At 38.8% G+C, this 15741-nt stretch overlaps 1 long non-coding RNA gene across 1 annotated transcript; it reads right to left on the bottom strand.

Annotated features, from left to right (window-relative positions):
- Window positions 1-1354: 1354 nt before the first annotated feature.
- LOC141508121 (uncharacterized) lies at window positions 1355-14128 on the bottom strand. Its single transcript, XR_012474347.1, has 2 exons — window positions 13818-14128; window positions 1355-1772 (listed from the first exon to the last, which is right to left on the bottom strand). It is a non-coding gene; the product is annotated as an uncharacterized LOC141508121 (long non-coding RNA).
- Window positions 14129-15741: the final 1613 nt, after the last annotated feature.

The raw sequence follows: 15741 nt of genomic DNA, 5'->3' as shown, positions 1-15741 counted from the left end.
AGACCAGATTAGCACCTTCTAGTAAAATTAGCTGTCCTGGACATGATAAATTCAGTGGCCAGTGTTTCTATTCATGCCTATTTTGTGGAAAGAATCAATTTTTCATCAGGATTAAATAATGAAAATACTGCAAGGAATGAATTAAATATTTTTTAAATTGCTAAAACACAGATCAAGGGTTACAAATAAATGTTACTCTATATTTAGAAATACTTCTCAAATAAACAACCCTTTTCTCCAAACCAGAAACTTATCTCAGGATTATTAGTATTAAAAGATCATATTTTAGAAGACTTGATCACAATCTGTAGCTTTTGACTTGCCACATTCAGTCTGGGACTGTAGGAAAAAAAATTCCTTGTGTACTTAGGCCCTAGAATAATGCACAGATGCACATAGTGGGTGCTTATCAAATCAATCAATAAACACTTATTAAACATCCACAATGAGCCAGGCAATATGTTAAGATCTTGGGGATATAAAAAGGAAATGAAAACATTCCTCTAGGTATGCACATATATAGGCCTATATGTTTATGTAAAATATATAAAACAGATCAGGATTACCTTTAGGGTGGGTGTGGAGTAATGGATAAATCTTCCTTGAATTGAATGGAATTAAATTGATGGAAGGTCATAAATTAGAAATAGAGAGCTGTTTCTAATAAATAAGGATGATAGTGACCACTAAATTACTTTTGAAGCCTTCCATCATTGGTTTATGTGAATGAGGATAGTATGTTGTATGGGTAGGGGTGTGTTCTAAAATTTGGAAAACAGAAAATTTTTCTTATTGTAATTGCCTTAAGGCAATTTTTCTTTCTTTTTGGGGGGAAATACTCTTGCCTTTAGGCATTTAATGAATATTTACTGAATAGAAATACATCATGTTAGGCTATGGCTATGGACCATGGACTAATAGTGGAAGGAATACTGCACACAGGGAGTCATGGAGATTTTAAGTTTGGATTTGGGGAAGTGTAGTTATTTTTTAAAAATCCCTATTTGTTTGGAATACAGACTTATCATTGATTCATTCATTCTGCAAGTATTTTTTAATGTCTGCCACTGGATTAGACACTGTAAGTGATACAAAGTCTAATAGGACATGGTCTTGCCCTCAAGAATTCAGCTCAGTGAAATGAAAAACCTCCTAATAATTAGAACTATCCAGAGTTGAGATGTGCACCTATGAAAATAGCATGTTCCCTGTTAACTATGGTTCACATTTCACATTTCTGGAGGATTTTAAGGTTTGCAAGGTAATTTCCTCACAACAGCTCTGCAAGGTAGGAATTCCAAGTGGTATTAGCCCATTTTTACAAGTGAAGAAATAGAAAAACTGTGTATTGGAGTTAGAATTCAAAATCAAATCTTTTAATTCCAAGAGCAGACTCTTTTCTTTTTAAATACATTTTTAAAAGAATGATTGCTAATAATCACTTCCCAACAAACATCCAAACAACTTCCTCTTAGATATATATTCTTCAAGATAGTGATCATTACCAGAGGTGTTCTTTTAACTTTGATGGTTTGGTCTCAACATCCATCCACTGTTGCATTTGGCTGTTTTTCTTGCTTCTTTAGCTTTTGACTTTTTTTACATCGTTGCATTTTCTTGGTTTGTTTTTCTTTTGTCTTGAACAGAGTTCTTTGAACTGTTATTCTAATCCTCATTTGGAGATGTTGTAGCTGGGATTCAGGTAGTACTTGGATGACAGAGTGATTTTTAGGATCACTTAGAATCTGCTTGTCATGTTTTCAGTTCTATTTCTACACCAGGAGAGAGAAAACAGGTCAAAATTTCTTAATAGGGATACTTTTTTCCCAAAAGAAGGAATAAAAAAGCATTTATTAAATGCTTACTATTTGACTCACCAGAGGTGGGCATATAATAGTTAATCAAGGGGAACCCAGACAAGAAAAACTCTGAATTGGGGGATTAATGAGTTTTTTGGTAGAATCTATGAATGACTGACATTGTGATCAGAGCACAATTTTGGGGTTAGTCTATAAGATTAAAAGATAAATATCAGTATTATGAATTGTTCCCTGTGGTTTAAATATGCTGGCGGACCAATTTCACGTGGAAAAACCACTGGGGAACTTCTTGGCCCTTGCTTCAACTACACTTGCTTCTTGTTACCTTGTCTTTCCCTACTGTTTCAACACAATAACTTATAACATAAAGCAGAATATGGCAAGCATCATAGGAGAGGTACTGTTAAAACTCATTTGGGTTTCTGAAGAGGGAAAGGTTAAATTTAGATGAGGAAGTGCAGAGAAAGTGTCATAAAGGAGAGAAAACTTGAGCTGGGTCTTAGAGGTTATGTAGTATCCAAGAGGCAGAGCACAGAGCAGAGAGAGCAGTATTAGCAAAAGCACAGATGGAGAAAACGTCTGGAGAGACCAGCAAGTGGTTCAGTTGGGCTGAGATGGAGAGTTTTAACAAGGGCATCAAGGTGGCACACTGGTTAGAGTACTGGCCTGGAATCAGGGAGATTTGAGTTCAAATCTGGCCTTACTAGTTGTATGGCTCTGGGCAAGTCACTTAACTCCTCTTTGCCTCAGCTCCTCATCTGTAAAATGGGAACACACAACACAACATCCTTCTACTATCTTTGCTAAGAAAACCTCATAGATAACTAAATGGGGTCATAAAGGTGGACACGACTCAACGACAACAACAACTTTTAACATCTTTTGGTTTACAGCATATACCACAATAAAGCCAAAATATGTATTACCAAAATATTAAAGATGAAAGCAAATTAAAAGGGAAGCAAATCCTTTACCTTTCACAGTTATATAACTAAAAGATAAAGGCAATTACAAAGGATAAAACAGGTCATTTTTGATATATGAAATTTAAAAGCTTTTGCATGAATAAATAAGAAGAAAAATGTCTACTGGGAAAAATTTCTATATAAAATATTTCTGATGGGGTCTGATAATAAGATATATAGGCAACTAATAGAAATACATCAAATGAAAAGCCATTATCCAAATGAGAAGTGGTCAAAGGATATGAACAAACTTTTTCTAAATAAGAATTGAAAATTATTAATAAACAGATGAAAGAACAATCTAAATAATAATTACAAATCAAAATATCTGAGGTTTATCTCTTTTTACAACTACCAAAAATGGGCAATTATAATGAAAGATGGAAATCATCAATAGAATGCTTGTAGAAAGATAGAAACACTATTGGTGGAGCTATGAATCAGTTCAACATTCTGGAAAGCAATTTGGAATTATGATAAGAAAGTGATTAAAGATTCATAACCTTTGACCCAGAAATTCTACTTCTAGTCAGATACTCAAATGAGATCGGTGACAAAATGATGGCCCACATATATCCCAGACTATTTATAGCAACACCTTTTAGGTTAGCAAAGAATTGGTTGATTGGTTGTTTCTTGTCCTTCGTTATCAAAGAAGACCAAAATGATATCACTATGTTTGAGATAAATTACAGTGTGTCCTACTGTGACTGATCAGACCAATATGAGTTTGGAATGCTCTACCACAGGTTGGGCACAAATAGACCATGTTAACACCTGGGGTGGGCACTCTGTACAGATGTCACGTTTCCTTTGAGCTGCTTCAATTCTGCCTTCCTCTTAGAGTGCAGCACCTCACTGAAAAGGGCAAGCCTTGCTGGGAGGCCCTGTGCCAGTGCTGCACAAACCTTCAGGGTGTCTCAGTATCACTTCTTCTGATCCCCTTGTGAGCACTTGCCCAGTGTGAATTCTCCATAAAATAGTTTTTTGGCAAGTATACGCCTGGAATTCTAACAATGTGTCCAGCCCATCATAGTTGCCCTCTCTGTAGTCAAGTTGGAATGCTAGTCAGTTTAGCTCAAGAAAGGACCTCAATGTCTGGTATCTTCTTCTGCCAGGTGATCTTCAGAATCTTCCCAAGACAATTTAAATGGAAGTGATTCAGTCTCCTGACATGGCACTGGTAGACTGTCCAAGTTTCACAAGGATATAACAGTGAGATCAGCACAATGGCTCTGTAGACCTTCAGTAGACCAGTCAGTCTTAATACCTCTTCTCTCCCATACTTTCTTTCGGAGCTCCCCAAATACTGAGCTAGCCATGGTAATGCAAGTGTCAATCTCATTGTCAATGTGTACCTCCCTCAAAAGGACACTGCCAAGGTAAGTGAACTTGTCCACAGTCCTCAAAACTTCTCCATTTGTTGTTCCACATATAGATGGTGTGGTGCTGGCTGATGGAGCTCCTGTATTTTCTTGGTGTTAAAAGGACAAATAAACATAAGCAGCAGAGAATTGATCCATATTTTGTTGCATCTCAGCTTCAGAGGCGGCATTGAGGCCACAGTTATCTGAAAACAGAAGATCATGCACCAACACTCCCTCCACTTTGGTCTTGGCTCGTAGCCTTTTCAAGTTGAAGAATTTGTCATCAGTGCAGTGGCTGACCTTGAGATCATGTTCATCCTAAGTGAAGGTATTTGATAACATGGATGAAAACATCATGCTAAAAAGTATGGGAACAAGGACACATCCTTGTTTGACTCCATTGGTGACTGGGAAATCTTGAGAGCATTGTCTACTATCCAGAACTCAGGCACGCATGGCGACTGATGAACTTCTCTGGGCAATAAAATTTTGACATAATTTTCCATAAATACTCATGACTGATGATATCAAAGGCCTTGGTCAGATCCACAAATGAAGGTATATAGACTTCTGTTCTGTTCCTGGTATTTTTCCTGGAGTTGTTGGGCAGCAAACATCATATTAACTGTCCCTCAATCCTTTCTGAAGCCATTGGCTTTCAGGGAGGTGACTGACTTCCAGGTGAAGATCAGCCTATTGAGAAGGACTCTGGCAAGAATCTTCCCATCAATGACTAAAGGAGAACTATCCCTGTGATTCTATTCCTTTTACCTTTACAGAGATGGATGATAGAGGCATCCTTGAATTCTTGGGGGATACCCTCTTCATGCCATATAACTTGGAACATTTCAGTCAGTTTTTGGATGAGTACTGGACCCCCTACCTTGTAGATCTCATCTGGAATAGAATCAGCACCAGGTGCTTTGCCACTTGAAAGGACCCTAATGGCATTCAAAACCCTCTTCTTCAGTTGGAACTTCAGCTAGGGACTGATTTATTTCAACTTGAGATAAATAATCTATGACTTCTGCATTGATTGATGATGTTCTGTTAAGAACACTATAGGGGCAGCTAGGTGGTGTAGTGAAGGGGCGTAGTGGATAAAGCACTGGCCCTGGAGTCAGGAGTACCTGGGTTCAAATCTGGTCTCGGACACTTAATAATTACTTAGCTGTGTGGCCTTGGGCAAGCCACTTAACCCCATTTGCCTTGCAAAAGCCTAAAAAAATCCCACTATGGATGTGTTCAGCCCATCTCTCTAGGATCATGTCCCTATTGTTAATCAATGTGAATCCATCAGGTCTGAGTAGTTGGGATGCTCCATATATCTTTGGCCCTGAATGCTTTCAGGGCATCATAAAAGCATTTTACTTCGATCCTGTCTGCATAAAATTGAATTTCATCTGTCTTCTTACTGAGCCAAGTGTCCTGCATCTCTCCAGGCTTTCACAGAATTAGAAACAAAAGAGATGCCCATAAGTTGGGGAATGGCTAGATAAAATTGTAAAATGAATATAGTTACATTAATGCTGTTAAGAAATCATTGAATATGATGAGTATAGAGAAGCATGAGAAGACATATTAACTGATGCCAAATGAAGCAAAGCAGAAAAATAATACACACAATGACTACAGCAATGAAATGAAAAGAACAGCAGCAGCAAAATCATCAAAACTATAAACTATGAAATTAAAATTGACCAAGACTGTCCTCAAAGAAGAGCTATAAGAATAAATGACTCTGGGGCAGCTAGGTGGAGCAGTGGATAAAGCACCGGCCCTGGAGTCAGGAGTACTTGGGTTCAAATCCAGTCTAAGACACTTAATAATTACCTAGCTGTCTAAGACACTTAATAATTACCTAGCTGTGTGGCCTTGGGCAAGCCACTTTAACCCCATTTGCCTTGCAAAAACTTAAAAAAAAAAAAAAAGAAAAAAGAATAAATGACTCCTCTTCTTTGTGGAGAAATTTTTTTTTCCAGCATCAGAAATATTTATTCCACTTTTAATTCAAGTTAAAAAGTAACAAATTATCACAGTCTGCAGAAATATTTGAAGCCCTTCCATTTCAGTTTTTTTGAACCTAATTTAGTACATCTTCTTGGACCTGACTAGTGACTAAAGAAGATCAGAGGGAAAGGGGACAGAATGGGGAGGGGGAAATAAGAGGAAAGCATGACAAAGGCAGTAATATATAGAGAATGAGAAGCTTGATGGATTATCCCAAGAGAAAGAACTGCATGAAAATGAGGTATGGTGCTCTCATGCAGTCCAGTGAGGCTAAAGAACAGAAAAGTTTGCAATTTAAGCAGGATCTATGTGGATCCCCACTACCATTTTTGGCATCCCCCCGCCATATGAAGGTCATGTGACCTGGGTTTGTAGCATATTTTTAAAAGATGAGGAAGTAGGGCAGTTACGCTCTTTTTGAAACACAGACAAGAGAGTGGCCATATCCACATTGTCCTCACAGGAGTCAATCATCTTGATGAAGAGATGAGGATTTAATTTAAAATATTTGTTTATTAGATGTGCAAGACTGCATAAAAAACTTGCATTCTTATATTAGTTTTAAAGACCCTCTCTCTAAATACCCTCTTTTCATTTTTTTGTAATTATTATATAGGGATAACTCTGGAAAGGATTAAGAGGAGGAATATAGTAGATGACTAAAACAAAATTTATCAATAAAAGAGTATTCTAAACAATGGACCAAACCTGTGCTTTTATTTCTATATAGTGCTTCTTAAGAGGTGTAACCCCTGACCCAAGTCCTTTTAGATGAGTAAACTCCCTTTACCATTGCAGCTAACAACTGCTCTGTAACTCTCTCTTCTTCCATTCCAATCATCAAACCCCTGCACACCCAATTCCACTTTTGATTCTTTCCTGGAAACCTGAACCCTGGACCCTGATTGGTGAGATTTCGCTTTCCTTGTTTCCCAAATCATGCTGCTTCATCTTCCTCCACCACAGCCCCTAAACAGCTCTCCTTTATGTTATTGTCTTCTCCTATAGAATCTAAGCTCCTCAAGGTCAGAGTCTGTCTTGATTGCTTGAATGTACATTTCTGAGGCTTAGCACAGGTTCTTCCATAGACTGAGCATCTCCCATCTGACTGTCTGTCAATGTTACCTTGGGCTTTGTGGGAATTGGGGAATAGGGGAAAGCCAAGGTAAATAAAAAGTCTCTTTCTGGTTTTTCTATTCAAACCTAGGTGGTGGAAACTATTTTTAAAAAAAAAAACAGCTCAAACCCTATGTATAGTGATTGACCATGACTTGAACTCAAGTAGACAGATGAAATCATTCATCTCAAACTATCCAGAGCATTATGTTACAGTTATAATGTCCTATGTTATAGACAACTTGAAGCTCTCTCCACATCCAGCTAGTGATGCAGGAGGCTATTTCATGGGACTGAGTGGAATATTCCCTCTTAAGAGTTAATATGCCAGGCAGCTAGGTGGCGCAGTGGATAAAGCACCAGCACTGGAGTCAGGAGTACCTGGGTTCAAATCCAGTCTGACACTTAATAATGACCTAGCTGTGTGGCCTTGGGCAAGCCACTTAACCCCGTTGCCTAGCAAAAACCTAAAAAAAAATAGTTAATATGCCTAGTGAAGTACTCTCAGGGTTAAAAAATCATTTAAAAAAAGATTATTACTCTTAGACTATTCTTAGAAAAAAGAGGGAGAAAGGCCTTGCATTCTCAGTCAGACACCCTCCCGATTCTGTTAGGGAGGGAAATAGTAGAATATTTCCAGAGAAGAGACCTTGCATTCTTAGCCACCTATTTGATGATAGACTGGGAGAACAATAGACTGCCTCCTCTTGTTTGATGAAAAGTATTAAGAAGATCTTGCTACTCAGACATTAATTCATTTAGACAGACAACAAAAGGTCATTAGAAATCTTCTTCTGATATCCTCATCATCTAGATGGTGAGGTAATATTCTGTGAAAACACTGTATTCTTCTCTTTGTTACTAGGTAGATTGTAAATCTGAAAATCTTAACCAATCAGGTTGGAAGACAGGGGCCTAGGGATGGGGGGAATCGCACTAGACCATATAATCTTGCTTGACTGTCACCTTGGGGCAGCTCCTTGAGTTTCACTACCTTTGTGAGACTTGGAATATACCCTTTTCTCGAGAAAAGCCAAAATAAACTTTCTTTTGTGCTCAGAGGAGTCTCTATTTTTTTAAGTGGATTTTTATCCCACACAGGGCCTTCCTCACTATTGCTGCAAAATGAGTATATCAGCATTCAGTAAAAGTTTCTTTTCCCCCTGCTTGTGGTTCTCCTTTTCTGGTGTTCCCAAAATTTGAATCCAGGTCCTCCATGGGCAATAGGACTAAGTAGTGAAGGGATTTACTCTCAGTCACATATTTTACTCTAAGTTGTTGGGTATCAAGTGGTTCTAATTCCAAGGTTGACTTTCTATTCACTTTGGCAAACTGTCTGTTAGTTTTTGAAAACCTAGAATATTTTCAACAATTACAAGAACTCTGTCATCACAGTCTTCCCCAGAGCTGCCAAAATGTACAGTGGTTATTTGCAAGTCTGCCACTACTGGCTTCTGGTGGGCTCTAATTTTTGTTTTCTCTAGCAAGCATCTTTATCCTGGAAAAAGTGATTACCATCAGTCAGCTCACTTTTGCTGTTTAGCACATGGTATCCAAATGTCTGAGCCTGCCTGACTCCCAAACCAAGGGTTACTTTTCTAGCAGAGTCAAGAAAGATACTTAAAATGTTTGGAGATCTTAAAGATAAAACTTTTCTTTTAAACTGGAAAATAGGACTGGGAGGAGGAATAGAAAAGGCATTGGTACATGTAATCCAGGTTTGGGGTTGGGGTTTGACAAAAATCTGAGTCATCATGGAACAGAAGGCTGAGGTATTCTTACTCTTTCATTTCCGTTTAAGTCATGATTGGAAAGCAAGGAAAATGAAGTAACTGATGAGAATGAGAATAGTCCAGGATAATATCAAGGGGTAGAGGAACTGAAGTTCAAAATGAAAATGGAGAATAAGTTGTGAAAACATGACTAATATGGCTAAATGTTTTAGCATGATTGAACATGTATATATCACATTGCTTACCTTTGGGCGGGGTGGCGGGAAGTGAACTCAAAAGCTATTTTTTTTAATGAATGTTAAAATTGTCTTTACATGTAACTGGGGAAAATAATTTTTTAAAAAAGAATTGTGGTAGGAGAGATGAAATGATTATGAAATAATAAAGGTATTTCAGAAATCCTGATTATAGTTTGGAAAACTTATGGGTAATGATGAAATCAAATGTGTAACTAACTTTTCCTGTTAGGGATGGTCTAGGTTGCTGAATGGTTAAATGGCTTTCTCCTGGTCACATCACTACTAATGTCAATAGTAGAACTTGAACCCAGATCTTCGCCAATCTGCCTGCCTCTCTAATGCTGAGACTACAAATGTTGTTAAAGTAACTGTGGCTAGGAGAATTTAATGACTTGCCTTTGATCACCTAGTTAAATGAGCCAGAGGCAGGATTCAAACCAGGTCTCACTTGAATTTAAGGTCAATGCTCTTTTCTAAGACATACTTCTATAACTTCTCCTCCTGGAGAGCTAAGCATTTAGGGATATGAAAGATCTGAGATTATCTGGTCCAATTTCATTTTGCAGAGGAAGAAACTAAGGCACAACAGAGATTCAATAAACTTAGCCAAGATCATGCAAGTAGTAAATAAGACAGTCAGGGATGCAAACCAAGGTCCCGTGTCTTTTCTCTTCTTGTTCTTTCTCCTTCCTTTAAGTAGGCACCAAACCCTATGTGTTTGTTTTTCTAGGCTCCAGAGACTTCTCTTGACTGTCTCGATTTATTGAAGATTCTGAGGTTCCAATATTTATTTCACTTGTTCTTTCAAGGCTCTTGGGTGCAACTCCTCCTAACCTACAAATTTATTACACTGTTCTCATTGCAAACAAATTTGAAGCTCAACAACTCTTCTTTGACTGTTTGGCTGCTCATTCTTTCTCAACAAAAGTCCTTTGGGGATGAACCTTCTGATGATTTATCTCAGCTTATAGGTTTGCTCAGGTTGTTGGAAAGTACTAGTGTAAGCAGATATGGGATTTGGAAAGGTTTTTTTTTTACCTTTTCACCTTTTCATTTTAATGCCTTTGGCCTGTGAGAGAGTGAGGGCTCAGTGTCCAGATGGAGAAAAACAATTTTGTGCATGGCACGGTTGTGTTTGCTTCACTGGAGGCTTCCAAGCAAGTGAAGTCAACAAACATTTAAGTGCCTATTCCAAGACAGTTACTTGTGCCACGCTCAGAGGAGAAGCTCCAGACTTGAGTCACAAGACCTGCCTGTGTGACAGTGGGCAGATACCTGTCCTCCTTTTATTTATCTGTAAACTGGGGATAATACTGGCTTTTTCTTGTTGGCATTCAAAACCCAGACCACTTCCTCCTACCTTTCCAGATTTCTGGATGTTTAATAGTGATTCTTTATTGGTAGTTGTGAGGAAAGCCATAAAGTCTTAAATATGTTATATTTTGTGGAAGTAGTTTAACCTAGATTGGTGATCTCTCTCTCTCTCTCTCTCTCTCTCTCTCTCTCTCTCTCTCTCTCACACACACACACACACACACACACACACACACACACCATGCTTTCTGAAATGTTCACTTGCCTTACTCTGCCATATGGTGGGTTATTTCTGGTAACATTTCAGGGGTCCTACCACCGATGTTTACTAACCATGCAACAGCTGTCAAGTCTCAATACACAGTTCTTTAAGCCCAAGGTCACCCAGCTAGGTTAATTATTAAGTGTCTAAGGCTAAATTTGAACTCAGGACCTCCTGACTCCAGGGCCTGAGCTCTATTCATTGTGCCATCTAGCTGCCCCACCTACAATCCTCTCTGAGCCTCATCTTTCCTATCCAGAAAATGGAATAAAAATACCTGCAATATTTCCTCATGGAATTGGTAGAAGCCTCAAATAGTATGATGTATATAAAGAGCTTTGCAAACTTTAAAGTATCATCTAAATGTCAGTTGGCACCGTTTCATTCCCCTTTAAGTAAACAACATCCAGGCAGGATATGTGTTCAATAGGCTCTGCCCACAACTGTTTCTCTTGTGGACCAAGGCTTATCACTTGCAAAATATCAACACTAAAGCAAATAAATATTTTTTAACGGGCTTACTTAACAGTGTGGAAGGTGGGGATGCGGGTTTGTTTTTAACTCTTATGAGCACTAATTAAGGACTTTGTTACCAGTGGGTGAGGTTTCTTGCAGGTTTGTTCAAAAGCAAAGTGAAGCTTCTGCACATGGTTTCGGCACCTATTTCAAATGTCAAAAAAATTTACCCATTTTAATTAAGCAACAGAGATCTACCCAGGGTGGGGAACTGAGGCTCTGTCTCAGGGGCCATTAACAGCTCTTGCACTTTAGCAGGTATATTAAAACAACAACTAAGCTTTGAACTGGGGAAGCAAGAAGAATTGATTAAAATAGGAAACTACTAGATGACTACTTTCTTCCCTTCTGCCCCCATCACTTCAGTGAGATCAGCCTCACTGGCCGTTCCATACTCTGATCCTCTCCCAGGTGACCTTTCTGGGGTTCTGAGGTCTGAGGCACAAGTGTCTACATAGGTGTCAGTAACCCTCTCACTGCTATGGGGCTGCCGGGAATCCATAGATGGGCACACATCCAAGACCCTCCCAAACTCCCAATGCTCAATGACTGTGTGTGTGTGTGTGTGTGTGTGTGTGTGTGTGTGTGTGTGTGCGCGCGCGCGCGCGCGCGCCCCCTTCCAGGAATTATCAGAATCGATCTGAAGACTGATATGCTTGGATGTTATAGTGAGCAAAGGGGAGATTTGTGTAATGAGACTAGAAAGATTGACTCAAGGCACATTATGAAAGGCTTTCAATGCCAATCCCCCCAAACCCAGTAAACTAGTGGAATTTATTGAGGAGGGGGAAAGGGAGAACAAGGAGAAAACTATATACTTTAGGAAAATCATCTTGATAGCTATGTAGAAGATGGTTTAGTGTGGGTAGAGACTTGAGGCAGAGAACCCAATTAGGAGGCTATTGTAAGAGTCCTGGTACATGATGAGGGTGTGGACTAGGGTGTTAGCTATGCAAATAGAAAACATATGATTTATCTGAGAGATGCTCTGGACAAACAAAGGAAAGAATTTGGAAACTTTTGATTTATAGGATGAACAGGGAATCTAGGGATCACATCAATGTTGTGAACCTGAGTTACTGAAAGGATGGTGATACCCTGGACAATAATAGGGAAGGTCAGAAAAGAGGATTAGATTTGGGGGAGGTGAGAGAAAATCTAATATATCAATATGGAATTCCACCAGGTTGTGGGCCCCTTGGTTGTTGTAGTAGCTGTCCATGGCTACTTCTGCTCCCTCCCCCCATTTTTTACTCCCTTTCCCCTCCTCTTGGGACAATTAGGGGACAAAGAGGACAGAATGTCAACCCTGGAGTCAGGAAGACTCATCTTCCTGAGTTCAAATCCAGTCTTAAACACTTACTAGCTGTATGACTCTGGGCAAATCCCTTTACCTTGTTTGCCTCAGTTTCCTCATTTATGAAATGAATTAGAGAAAGAAATGGGAAACCACTCTAGGATGTTTGCTAAGAAAACCCCAAATGGATTCAGGATGAGTCAGACATGACTAAAAGTCTTAACAACTCCTTCTTTTGTTTCTCAGAAGCTCTGAGATGTGATGAAGGAGGAAGTATGTATAGCAAGGCAATCTTCCTGCAGCAATGCCTCCCCGATGATCTTTTCAGATTCTCCAGTGTTGTCTCAGTTGTGCTGGTGGTACCTCTGCTTTGGTCAAGTTCAGTTCCTCTCTAGATCAGCTCTCCTTCCTGTGGCCAGGAGACCCTACCCCTACCTGGGGACTTAAGACTGCAGCCAGGTCAAAGAAAAATCTACTAGACATTTGCTTTCCCTTTTGAATCTCTTGGCCCTTTGTGTTCCCTGGCTCAGCCTGTAGTAAATGGCCCTGGGGTTCTGATTGGTATGAGCAAAGAAAGAAAAAATATTAAATTTTAAGTTTTAGAAGGATACAATTCTGGTTACCAGTCATTTAAAACTCCACTGACAGTCATTCTTTCATGGCAGAGTATGGGACAATGGGAACATAGTCTAGTCAGAAAGATGCTTTTTTAAACCAAGAATTTAAGTCTAAAAAGGTTGTTCTCTATATGAGGGAGAGGGGCAGCTAGGTGGTTCAGTGGATAGAGCACCAGCTCTAGAGTCAGGAGTACCTGAGTTCAAATCCGGCCTCAGACACTTAATAATTACCTAATCTATATGAGGGAGAGGAGAAGGGAAAAGGTATAATGATGCTTGTGTTTTTAAGCAAAGTTTAGTTAAGTTTTGATTTCTTAATTTTTTTTTTTTTAGTTTTTGCAAGGCAGTGGGGTTAAGTGGCTTGCCCAAGGCCACACAGCTAGGTACTTATTAAGTGTCTGAGACCGGATTTGAACCCAGGTATTCCTGACTCCAGGGCTGGTTCTTTATCCACTGTGCCACCTAGCCGCCCCTGATTTCTTAATTTTGATTGATAAAAATATTCTTTATAATGGAGTATTCAATAAATGTTGTCCTATTAAAAATTATCAAGGCTTTTACCTTAATGAAATATGCTATGATTGCCTATGGTTCTCTTCCCATGGTCTTCCTGCTTCTCAAATTTGCCTTTGAAAGTTGCTCACTCCATATACTAGAATCAGTAGTGATCCCCTTGTTGATGGAAAGTGAGTTAGATCTGGGCCATACTTCTCTCGGGATCCCTACTGCCAGTGCTCCTGTAGTAGTTCTTAAAAGGCCACAAAGTCACTGAAGACAAGAACCCAGATGTCAAAGAAGTTTCTTCCAGGTGGGTCTAAGGTGACTGGGACAGAACAGGAATGTATACCACATTTATACTTGTGATTACAAGTGTAGCCTTTGAGGATAGAAGAAGAGGGAATTAAATTTATGATTGTTTTCCCCCCATATCTGGCTTTCCCCTAGAATCTAATCTTGGTTGGCACCTAGGAAACACAATCCATTATTCAGAGGTGATTGAATTGGTTATGTTGAGTTGCCAATGGGGTTGGAAGAATTGGTCCAGGATTCTTCCACATCATCTCCAACCCATTGTTCCAGTTTAGAGGTTATCAAATCTTAATCAAAAGAGAAAAGAAAATTTTCTTGTGTTATTTATTCATATATAAAGAAAACCATGATTAATTCTTTAGGTCAAGGTTAAGTATTAGATGATCACAAATTAGGTTCCTTCATTTACAGTGAACCTTTGTGAGTAGTCTGGTGGGGATGTGGGAAAACTGGAATAATGCATCTACTGTTGGTGGAGTTGTGAATTGATCCAACCATTCTGGAGAGCAATTTAGAACCGTAACCAAAGGGCAATAAAACAGTACAAATAGGGGCAGCTAGATGGCACAGTGGGTAGAGAACTGGCCTTAGAGTCAGAAGGACCTGGGTTTGAATTTGACCTTAGACACCTAATAATTGCCTAACTGTGTGACCTTGGGCAAGTCTTTTTTTTCTGTTATTATTGGGAAACATTTTGTTCCAAGTATTCTCTTTCCCTTCACTCCTCCCCCAATCACTGATAAGACAAGAAATACAATACTCATGAACACATTTTCACATTAGCCATATTCTCCTCCCCCAACTTGCCTGGTAGCACCTGAAGGCAAGGAAAATAAAAGGAAAAAATTATGCTTCAGTCTGCTCTCTGAGACAATCTCTATCAGTAGGCAGATGGCATTTTATATTATGAATCCTTTCCAGTTTTGGTGAATTATTGTATTTATCAAGGTAATTATCTTTCACAATTAATTATCTTTACAATATTGCTGTTATTATGTAAATTGTTCTACTAGTTCTGCTTACTTCACTTGTATCAGTTCATACAAGTCTTCCCAGGTTTTTCTAAAATCATCCTTTTCATCATTTCTTACAGTGCAATATTATTCTATTGCATTCACATACCACAGCTTCTTCGACCATTCCACAATTTTTAAACATTTTTAAAAAAATTTCTATTTATTTAAGGCAATGGGGTTAAGAGTGACTTGCCCAAGGTCACACAATGAGGCAATTATTAAGTGTCTGAGGTCGAATTTGAACTCAGATCTTCCTGACTCCAGATTTGGTGCTCTATCCACTGCACCACCTAGCTGCCCCAATTATTTCACAATTGAAGGACATTCCCTCAGTTTTCAACTATTTGCCATTACAAAAAGAACTGCTGAAATATTTTTATATTTGTAGGTGCTTTTTTTTTGAACTCCTTAAGGCATAGCCCTAGTAAAGGTAGAGCTGGATCAGAGGGTATGCACAATTCCAACTTGTCTCTGGAATGATTGGATCATTAATGTCCCCATTTTTCCATGTTCCTTTTCTCTATTTGTCATTTTCCTTTTCTCTCATCTTGGCCAATCTGACAGGTATGAAGTGGTAACTCAGAGTTGTTTTATTTTGCTTTTTTTCTATTTATTAGTGATTTGGAGCATTTTAATATGATTATTGATAGCTTTGATTC

This window comes from Macrotis lagotis, chromosome 1 (assembly GCF_037893015.1).
Source record: "Macrotis lagotis isolate mMagLag1 chromosome 1, bilby.v1.9.chrom.fasta, whole genome shotgun sequence".
Lineage (NCBI taxonomy): Eukaryota > Metazoa > Chordata > Mammalia > Peramelemorphia > Peramelidae > Macrotis > Macrotis lagotis.
This window is presented reverse-complemented; position numbering and strand designations above follow the sequence as displayed.